Source organism: Triticum aestivum, chromosome 5B (genome assembly GCF_018294505.1).
Source record: "Triticum aestivum cultivar Chinese Spring chromosome 5B, IWGSC CS RefSeq v2.1, whole genome shotgun sequence".
Taxonomy (NCBI): domain Eukaryota; kingdom Viridiplantae; phylum Streptophyta; class Magnoliopsida; order Poales; family Poaceae; genus Triticum; species Triticum aestivum.
Window position 1 is genome coordinate 673,275,146 of NC_057807.1, and position 11,700 is coordinate 673,286,845.

General features: G+C 43.7%; 2 pseudogenes; one reads left to right on the top strand and one right to left on the bottom strand.

Moving 5' to 3' along the window:
- Positions 1-1,513: 1,513 nt before the first annotated feature.
- Positions 1,514-4,572, top strand: LOC123115245 (phosphoinositide phosphatase SAC2-like; annotated as a pseudogene).
- A 2,540-nt stretch (positions 4,573-7,112) lies between these two features.
- On the bottom strand, positions 7,113-8,437 carry LOC123115247 (uncharacterized; annotated as a pseudogene).
- Between the last annotated feature and the right edge of the window lie 3,263 nt (positions 8,438-11,700).

Here is an 11,700-nt window from a genome sequence, read left to right on the forward strand (position 1 = left end):
ATAGAAGCTGATGCAACATGTGTGCGACAGTTATCCAAATTTCTCAAAGATGAAATGTTTCTCAGATGATCGCCAACTTACAACAATATAACCGTTCAGTTTACGTTCCAACATTAAGCTTACAGTCATTTTGTTTCAAAAACCTCACCCTGCAGCATGCATCATAGAGTTTCCTCTGGCCCTATCTTGAGATCCAGGCTAGATCGGATACACGCGGACGAAGGATAGAAAGATAAAGTTCAGACAGACAGACAGACAGTTCACCTAAAGTAGCATTCAGTTGTTCCACATGCAAAACCCTCCGAAACCCATAATATGGCAGCAACATCAGGGTCAATGTCCTCAGGTTCACTCTGGCCAGGCTGCGCTTCCTGAAACCATTTTATATCCAGTCATTATGAATTCTACTGATTTTCAGCAGCCCATTGTACCGTTGACAGAAAGTCTCATGTGAAATGGAAAACTGATAGTAAGCGCAGGCAGTAATATACACAAACTGTTGCATTACCTTCTTCACTTCTTTTTTTTGTGTTCACCCTTCCTCTTCTCCTCTTGCTTTTGTTTCAAAATTCCCTCTTTCAAATCTGAAGAACAAGCAAAGGAGGTAATGTTAACTTGCGGACAGCAATCTGATACAGTTCAGTCTTCGGTGAGCATTTGAGATATACTACTCCTTAACGTTTGCTAGGTATATGTGAGAACATAATCAAAGGAAGTATCACCACATATGATACACATGCATAGCAGTAACAAAGATTGGCTATGAGCAACAATTATCATAGCTATGTATGTACATGGAATATAATACACAATCAAGTTGCCTTCGTAACACCGATAATGTTATGTATGTCTACTACATGACCCGCTGAGCAACAAGTTAGGAGAGGATCCCCTTGATCTCTCAGTTAGGAGGTTTATCATTCAAACTACGAATATATCTCTTAGCTTGGGCCTTATACGGATAAGATACGCAATTTGCTACTCAGATCGGATTGTTAGGTCTGCTATATAAAGAGGAACCCCCGTGAGGAATACAGCAAGCAAGAATTAGAAGAAGAATTTAGAGGATTAATAGCTCTTGTCTGATTCAGGAAACTTAAGACTTATATTAGGCCAGAATCACATGTAAGTTCTATACCGTTTGTTTGTTATGTATTTGCATAGCTGAAGACTTCTCTGATAATCCTTGCTATCTACAGTAAAATCAGTTGTGGAATACAAACCCACCTGCCTTTATTTTGAAAACCTTGTTCTTAGATACGGGAACCCTAGTCATCTTAAACCTAATCAAGGTGAGTGTAATTGTTCAACGTAATTTACATCTATTGATTGGTCAGCTTGATAACCTTTTGGTATCCTTTCTGATTACTCTCTTTTGAATTGCGTGTATATCTCTCAGACTCGTGAGAAGAAGCCTCGTGAATCTTTGAGATCCGTGCAGAATATGCAAAGGCTATCCATTACATAAGTAAGGGGTTAATTACCGGATGACAAACGTCTTAAGTTTTTACACATGGATCTGAGTAAGCTTTCCCGAAGGTAATCTATTGTATTCCCAGAGGATATTCATATTCTATCTGAGCTCGCCCCTATAAGAACCTATTGATTATGCGCAAAGTACATACTAATGATATATTAATCTACATGACATCTGTAGGGAAGGCACCAATGTGCTTGGACTGTTAAACATTGTAGCATCAGATGTGTTGGATGGAACTAACGACCACATCCACTGTGAGGTAACTACATCATCAAAACCATTGGATGCTTCAAAGTAATTTGTATACCTACTTAGGAAGAGGCAATTGCTTAAGAATCGATAAGTTCGACTTAGCAAATCCATGAAATGAGCCCCTCCAGCAAATAAAATACAATATTTTCTTAATGTTTGGCCATATATCTACATTGCTGTATAGATTGGACACAGAAAAAACTACCCAATGTTATTTGCATTAAAATAGTCTTTCATAATATATGTGGTCAGTGTTAGTGGGGTAAACATTCGTATGAGAGGAGAACATGGCCATGTGAAAGGAGAGCACTGATTTGGAGAGGAACAGATGTATTGCAGCTGGCCAGATAATAGATGATTGCAGGGACTTGCCTACTAGAAGATATTGATATTCCATTGCTTAAACTGAAAGATAGCTTTAACGTTATGTACTCTATAGGAACTGATTTTGAAATGCATATATCTAAAACTAGTATGTACTCTAGTGCAGATAAATGGAAACTACTAACCCAAAGGAAACAAATAACCTAATGTGCAGATAATGGACATCCTGCTGGCTTGCTGCTGGCAGTACTATGGTAATATTTAACATGTTTCACAGTGGACAAGGGGGTGTTACCAACTCATGTACTCCCTCCATCCGAAAATACTTGTCATCAAAATGGATAAAAGGAGATGTATGTATTTTCGGACGGAGGGAGTAACATCAAAAGCAATGATGATTTCTGCCCAGCTACAATGGTACCTCTTTTACTATAGAAGGGTGTCCTCAGGACAAACTGCATAAACTGCTTAGACCACACAAATGTTGCGCAGTTTGCATATGGATTAGCTGCTTTAGGGCGTCAACTTCAAGTGTTGAAGGTCATTGAAGAACCTAAAATTGAACAGCGTCCTCCTTTGGCCGATGATCTGATGGATTTCTATGAAAGGATGGGTGATACATTAACCATCCAGTATGGTGGTTCTGCTGCTCACAGCATGGTTAGCATCTTGTTATGTCTGTAACTCGTGAGTAACATAATCTGCGTAACACAAATCTTGAAATAGGGCTCTTTTGAACTAAAACTTAGTATGCATACTCTGGAAGGTGTGCACTTGTGTACTACTACTCCGTCCCATAATGTAAGACTGTTTTGAAAGCTAACCTAGCTTGCAAAAACGTCTTACATTATGGGACGGAAGGAGTACTATTTTAATGTATTCTTTACCACCTCTGGAGTACTTCTAATTTTCTCGAGTAGTTGTAAACTTCTAATTGTCGCATCACTCTTCCCTTTTTCTATCATTTGATTTGTACATCTATTTTCCCCTCCCTGCTATTGTGTTCAGCTATCTAGCCACACATTTAAGTCAAATAAACATTAAGCCCACCTATCACCTGAAGATAGGGCTATGAAAGAGCAGTTGCTAGCTACTGTCAAGGGTCAGGTCTGTCATGCTTATCATTTTAGCAAAGGTCATGCGTACCAGGACAGTTGATACCAAATATCAAACGTTTGCTCTAACAGGTCTTCCTATGATTAAATGAAGTACCTAAATCAATTGCTACATGCACCTTTGCTCTTTGGAAACAAGTTTAGCAGTAGAGGTTGTTAATAGGGCGACGACATCTGCCACACCCAAGCACCTTGAGTGTATTTTATGAAAATGTAAATCTCAATTGTTTGTATCTGAAATTTTTGTGACTAAAATAGCAGACATTTCTTACTGATTATCGTTTTTGATAAACAAAACTTGTTGTTTTTCATTTTAAGTATTTGCTATTGTAATCATGAATATGTTTATTTCGGAATAATAATTTGTTGTTAGGCAGCCAATTCAGTAGTCAACACAAGTCCAACTTGGTATTTTAAATGCTAAGTGTAACTCTTCCATTGTAAGGGCAACTCTAACCGATCCCCTAAAAAATAGAGGAGGATCCGGCCGAGCCAAGCTTAGTGGAGTATTTTTACTCCACTAAGTTTTGGTCGGACCTAGCCAAACTCCTAAATTTAAGGGAGTAAAAACCAAATTTGCAAAGTTCAACCTAGTTTCAACCAAAATCTGCATAAGCTCAACCTAGCCAAACACATTGTCTTGACAACCGAAATTTAAACTTAAGGACGCGCCGGCGGGGCGGCGGCTTAAGGACGTGCCGCTTAAAGACGAACCACGGGCGTGACAACGGGGAGCATCGGCGATAGGATCCAGCCATTGGGAGGAGGGGGCATCGAGGAACGGCGGGGGGAGTCACCGGCAGCGGGGATGGGGGAGGAGAAGAGGCAAAGGAGGCGGAGAGGAAGATGAGAAGATGTGGCATAATTTTACTCGGCCGCCGAGCGGCGGAGTAAACATAGGGTCGGCGGAGGCGGCTGATGATAATTATTCCTCCACTATGGGGTATAGGGGATCGGTTAGGTACCGGTTACAGGAGTAAAACCGGGTTTTTACTCCTCTAACTGGTTATTGGGGATCGGTTAGAGTTGCCCTAACATGACACAGATCTTCTGTGAGAAAACAGGACAGTGGAAGGCAGCAACCCAATCCCAGTTCCTTCGAACCCTTCAGCGTTACTAAGAAGCAGGATGCTATAAATGTGTGAGCTTCTTCATGTTTGCAAAAATATCACACTCACAAAACCAATCAAAAATGCCGACATGGGTCTAATATTATTTCACACAAGATTTATCTGTTGTGTTTCCTTAAAATGCTGGTTCTTGAGTCATTTCCAGCCTCAACAAGGCAGACCGCCTCGGTGTAAGCTAGACTCAGATCAGCATTACAGTATCGGCAGGCAAGGAACTTTAAGTTAAGAAACTGGAAGGTGCTGCTCTTCCATTAACAACAACATTGCTTGATGAGCTACTGTCCAACATGTTCTGTACGCGATTAACTTTTACTTGGACACTTTTCTTGACTTCAATCAAACAGAATATCAAAGTAGAATTTCTTTTCCGATAAAGGGCGATTTCATTACTTAAAAGGTTTAAGCATTACACCCGGCGCATTATTTCAAAGTAGAAATTGTTAAATATAGTAACTTGATTCATTCCCTCATTCCATGGGCTCAAGGCCAATATGAGTCCCTACAACAATACAACCGTCTCTAACAAAAATAACATTGTGGTTCTCACTTCTTGGTCCATGTAATATTTGTCGAAAAGTTGTTACCAATCAATAAATACCCCCTAATCACAACAGATAACCATTCGATATTCACATTGTTGCATAAATTTGTAGCACATGGTTACTAAAAAATTAACTTTCACGGCAAACCTACCCAGTACAAGTACAAGACTTAGTTAACTGCAAGAAAAAATAATGAAGCGAACAATGGCAAGACAAATGAAAATGACTAGATAAGTAGTAAATATGCACTGTATACCTTATAATTATAAGGCAAGAAGCTGACATAAGGCATGCATGTTGAAAATATTATGTAACTAATAAAACAAGCATATTATAAATCTTATTGATTTCTGCAACGTCGTCTACTATCTATATTACAAAATTGAAACAAAACCACTAGTAAAATATTAAATGGTCCCCTACAGAATGATTATGTGATTCAAGAGATAGGTTCTATTGAGTTCCAACTTCCAAGTCCAAACACACATGCAGGAGTCCATGGCCATCGTTTTATGTGGTTAATATAACTGCATAGGGTGAATCGCAATGCCATGTTAAAAGTGTGGGTTCAGTAATTCGACAAAATCTTTGAGAAATCATTTCATGCAGGTGAAATAACTACATGCTCTATGGGGCTTAGGAATGAATCGAATGATGCGGCTTGATTTTCCTGTTTCTTTTGCATTGCTTTGCATTGATGACTTTCTCTGCCCATTCTGTAAGAGATAGCACAACCAACCGGACGCACTACACGACAAAATGCTTTGGTTGGCACTGACTGTTCCAATTTGTGGTTGTCCACGGGTTGGATGTTCATGTTGTGAGTGGCACCATAGCCCATTCGAAACGTTTTCTCGTACCACATGGGAAAATGCTTTGGCTGGATTTGGCTGCCTAGTTTTCCTATCTGTGGCAGTCCAAGCGTTCGCTGTTCATGTTGTGTTTGGCGCCACAGCCCGACCGGAACGTTTTTTCCATATAGTTAGTCGGATTCTCGGGGATTAGAGCTTGTGATGTACCCGCCTCCACTTGCTAACGCACCTACGACTGACACTTAGCCATAATATGTGATGGTTCTTAGTTTGCCATACCATGCCAGCGAGCCCGCTTAATATGTCTCCCCAAAAAGAGATACATATTTTCAGCTCATGCATGCCTCAGGCACAAGGAACGAATAACAAAGGCCCATCAATAACCCCATTCAATCAGATCAGACAATAATTTCAACCAAAAAGGAAAAGCATTAAACCCATCAAAAAATACCAAATGCTATCAAAACAAATAGGCGCAACAAAGGCTCGTGACTCCTTCTAGTTTTAACAAAGCCTAGAGAACAATGCAAACCTCAGCAGAAATAATGCATTTCACTACATAATGGTGTAGCCCCGGCACAGACAATGGTCGTTATGAATTATTTAGACTCACCTTTCTCCGAAGGTGGAGCACCCTCAACATTGTTGTATAAGATCATCGAGCTCCCATCATCATCTATGCTGGTTGTACCCTTCACCAATTCTTCATTTGGTGAACTTTTGGGAACATCGCCCGAAAAATCTTTGGGTAGCAAGGCACATCCATGTTTGTTGAGTGCGCTAGAACCCTCCGGAGCTCCTTCTCCATGACATGGAACCCTAGGTGAAAACAAAGGCGTAATTGTTCGGTATATAGTTGTTAAGGTTATAAATAAAACAAGGCTATGGAAGTTTTGTAGCGCAACTAAAATTATTCCATTGTCCATTTAAATGACCTCATGTGCTAACTATGTTCTGTTGAGTTCCATTTCTAACAACCAACTAGTGTTTGCACATATTATGAAGTACAATTACAGGGCGACATAAAATAAACAACACGTCGATGAGGTATTTACAATAACTCTTCTCAAATAGGATAACATTTACCAGTCCAATAACTGCACTTTGATTAAATGCTCATCACAATACACATCATGACAAAAGATGCCAGGTAATAACTCTCACGTATTGCTATCACTGAACCCCTCAAACACAAAACACACAGTCGGGCTCACGGCCGAACGAAAGAAAGGTAAACACCACTTGCTAACCACCTCCTCGTAGAATAAGTTATGCCGATCTTAACTCATGTCGCAAACCACATAACTCAAAGGGCCCAAAGCAACTAAGGACACATGAAAACCAACAATTGATCCTAAAGAGTACTGAACTAAAGAGAAGTTCCTTTCATCAATGCCATCAATACAAATGTTTGAGCATAGCTCAAAATAGGTGTGGCGTGGAAGAGTAGAGATAGCTCACCTGGTATTGAGGTCATGGCTGAGACGTTCAAAGGTGTCGACAAAGCACCACTCCTTGATAGTATTGGACCCCTTGTCAAGCAGCTGTTGTGCCTCATCTGCTGTTTTCTCCTCCTCTCCCCCCTCCTCACCACCTACCTCCTGACTAGGGGTCGACGATAGCAGATCCTGGTATCCGCCACGGTCCACAGGAGTGTAGAAGCTGACAACTGGAATCAATTTACAGGAGCCACGATCATGACACACCTTCTTCACCCGGTCCGACTGTAGCTCGATTGTGAAGAGGCCAGAAAATGTGTTAGGGAAAATGACATTCGCTCCCTCGGCAAACCCCACCACGATCAGTCTAGTTTCTGCATCCATCCGAGCACCATTTGGGAGCAAATTATCCAAGTGGATTACCCGGTTACCCATCATGCATCAGTTCCGTCACTCACCTCCCTTGTCCACAGTTTGAGGCGCACATCCAGTTCTTCACAAAGACCCAGGCCACCGCCCTCTGACACCATGAGATTAAATCTCTCTGCATCGTTACCAGACTCGTGGTTTGGTGCGTCGAACTCAGTCAAGCCATGCCTTGCTAAATCGTACTCCAGGATCGACCCAACGTTGGACAAGAAATAGAGCAGGGACCTCCTAATGAGCACGCCGCTGGAAGAATTTTCAAAGCTTATCATGAACTCGCTGCGCATCGAGATCAGCTGGCCCCAGGTTCCGTGCTCCGACGAGTATACGCACGCCGACGTGACATACTCCTCATCGGCAGCATCTTCGTCCTCGAAGCAGAAGGCGAAGGCCACGCCGAAAGGGCCTCCGAGGCAGTTGCGGTGGTCGCACCCATCGGCCGCGCAGAAGACGGCATAGGCCGGCTCGAACGGGACACAGATCTTGAACGCCGGGGGCACCGCTAGGCGCTGCTGGGCGCCCGTGATTGGCTCCCACACGAGGAGCTCCCAGGCGCCCTTGGAGCAGAAGAGGGCGCGGCCGTGGCGGCAGTCGATGGCCTGCCAGGAGCGCCAGTCTGGCGCGGCCAGGGAGAAGGAGGAGGCGACGGTGGGGACGAAGTGGGGGATGCACTCGTTGTCCCAGTTGTGGAGGAAGCCGAGCACGGGGGCTGCCCCGTGGCGCTTGTGGAGGCGACGTCGGAATCCAGGGCGGGAGGCGGTGTGGCTCCAGGCCTTGCAGATGAGGGAGGCGCGGAGGAGGCAGGCCGGGTCGTCGGGCGGGAGGCGGAAGAGGATCTCTTCGATGAGCTCGCTGGGGAGCTCCGGTGGCGGGGCGCACACGGTGGTTGCTTGGCGGCGCGATAGAGCTGCTCCCATGGTACTTGCTAGGTCTGGACTCCGGCCGTCTCGATCGGTGTTTGAGTGTGTTGTGTTGGGGGGAATGGTGGAATCGACTACATTGGGGATTTTGGATCCACCGTAAATTGCCGTTACTAAAAACGCGTAAGATTAAAAAACGAAAGAAAGGAAGTTTGTTTTCTATTTTGCACAAAATTTGCTTTTTTTTTTGAGAGAGAGAGGAAATACCTGCCTTATTATTACTTATTTTGTGACTCCATCAGCCACAACAGCAGCTCGAATACAACAAGGAAAAATACTAAACCATGATTTACATACATAAACTAAAAAGGCAGCCCTCCCTAGCTAAAATATGAGCAACTTGGTTGGCTTCTCGTCGTGTCCATGTCACTCGAAAATCACCAACGTGAGCCATCAAATCCTTGATCTCATGGCTGAGAGATCCAAACCTGGACTGATCAAGCTGTTCCGAACAGAGAGCACGAGCAACTCCTTGGTTGTCAGTTTGAATCACAGCTCTTGTGACGTCAAGTTCAGACACCATTTGTATTCTCCTTCAGCAAGCAAGTAACTCCACATGCTCAGCAGAAGAAACGATGTTGACGAAAATGCTGATGTGATCCCGAGCTCACAGGCTCCTGGAATCAGGACCATTTATATATCTTGCGATCTGTGTTGTAGTCTGTATAGCATGAGGTATATGCTCCTCCGTGTTATTTACCGAAATAGGACATGGCCCACAGCTCAATTAACTCCGTAAGTTAGCAACACGGCGGATCAGACTGAGGGAGGACGGATTGGACCGTTCCGTCATAGATTCTGTCCCCACTGAGTCGTTTTGTCATTTATGGTACCACGGTCGATGCTACTGTGAATGCTATAGTCTGCTGCTCGTTCATGCAACAAGGATTTAGCCTACTAATGACATATTCAAGATCAGAAACCTTCAGGCCACCTCTACCTCGCAGGCCTATCATCCCCTTGATTCTCCTAACAAGTCCAGATCTGTCCGTAGGCGTGCCAAATTCCACTATCCTTCCATGGCCACGTACGCCTAGGATCATAACAGCATCCACATCTCTGATTGCTCTAACTTGCCCATCTGGCATCCTCAGTGATCCAGTTCTAGTGTCAATTCTACCCTTTTGTTCAGCAGTGAAAACCCTATCTATTGGTCCAGCATATATGTTTGTCAGCAAGCCAGCCATGCTGCTCGGCTCCATTGCATGGTAAAATAAAGTACCTAACCCTAGGAAAGAGCCAGTCGCGAACATTGATCTATAAGCCGGTTCTCGTCTTGGTGCATTGGCCACCACCATGGCGTCGCTCCCGCACCGCCTGGTCCTCTTCTTGGGACGTCCCCTACTGCGGCTGCGCGATCTTGGTCGCTTCGGCATCCCAGGAGGCCTAGCCATCTTCCCGACCGGATCTGCAATCAACATTCACACGCGCAGCTTATGCTCTTGATGCGATTCATAGCACATAGCAAGGTGAGCTAAAGTATGAAGAGGCTCGAGGGGTAGTCTACTCGCTAGACGTGGCAACAAGATCAACCAGAGCAACAAAACGATGTAGGTAACCAAGAAGTAGGCGACGATGGAGCAAAACCAGGGGTTAGAAACCCGATCAACTTCTACATTATTAGGTCAGCCTTAGTTCTGCAGCATTGTGGCAATTGTTCCGGCGGTGCCCTTCAACGCTACAGTTCTTGCATCTCGCCGGCTTACGAGCCTTGTTGTGCATACCCCCGTTGAGGGCAAGTTGTGCGTTTGTGTCCTTGCTGCCTGCATATCCCACAAAATCGTGTTCTCTTACTTAAACCCTCATATGGCGCTTTCTCCCTACTTGTTCTTGGTCTTCCCATTTGCTTCTGTTTAGCTAGCGGCAACAAGGTTGCCAAGACATTTCCAGACTCGTTTGATGAGTTGCAGTCACCATCCCCAATTGTAATATGTGTACCTTCTGTTCCTGCACAAGGGGTTAATGGGGCCTTCATATTATCTCCTAACCTGTCTTCCAAACCCAAACCATCTCGCACTTCTGTGAATGGCTTCATCTCCATTGCACAGTGTTTGAACAATGAAATCAAATACTCATAAGCAGACACACCGCAGTCTCCCATTCGCAAAAGTTCCATAGCTTGCATATACATATTGAAATGCTGGAAACTGAGGGGTTTTCTTGAGCATTGTCCCTCTGGTACTGTGTGAGGTGTGCTGGAAGGATATCTCTTGCATCTCGTGTCCACCACTTCAGAATGTGCTTTTTTTGGATCTCCGTGACATGGATGAAGTCCATTACCTGCATTTGTCAACATGAACGGAGGACACAGCGTCTTAGCTTTTTGATCTATCTTCATAATTTGATAATTTAAAACAGTGTAAATATCATGATAAACAGGACATGTAAATCACCTTTAGGATGTGGCTGCAGAGCAGGCCCATGTGTGCAAACTGACCACACTCACAGTCAAACTCATCCCCTCCTTCCATAACCGATACCTTGTATGACGTTTTACACCACTTTTCCCTCCGCGCTGCATCGGTATGTATTGCAATGTAATTTTTTCCTTTGTCGATTTCCTCAACCTGATATGCACTGCACTCATACAATATTTGTCTGAATTGCTCAAACATAGCCCTAGTGTATATTTTCCCAGCATGCCTCTCTGTAGCCAAATTTGCTCGCATGAGTGGCCTCCCCTGGAGAAGCAAACAAACTAGTGTCAGTACATGCATTCACTTATTCAGTGTGTAATTAAACCATAGCAATTGTTATCATGGAGACACTGCTTACTATTGTTGTACGCTTCTCATAATTCTCTTCTGCCTCCCGGTTTAAGCTCATATACTTCCTGACAAAGATATGCATTGGGCTCCCAGGCGGCGCATAGTTCTTTAACTTGTGGTTAGCGCTTTCACTTCGTTGAGTGCTAGTCATCTTTGCACAGAACATGCCTTTGAAGTATGGCTTCGCCCACTTATGCCTTATCTCCTACAAATTAGTCATGTAGTCGTGGCTCTTCAGGTTGTATTTCTTTATAAGGTACTTCCAACCTTCCTCAAACTCCTCTATGGTTAACATGTGGTTGACAACCTTGCGGAACTCGGGACGGAAATCACTATTTTGGAGTACAATGGACCAAGTGACTCTTTTGCCTTCTTTAGCACATGCCACTGCATCATCGGTGAGCTGTGCCGGGCATCACATTCTTTATGGCAACCTCCATAGCCCTGTTCTGATCTATAAAGGTAAAGATTAGACCAACATTAGATTTTCTG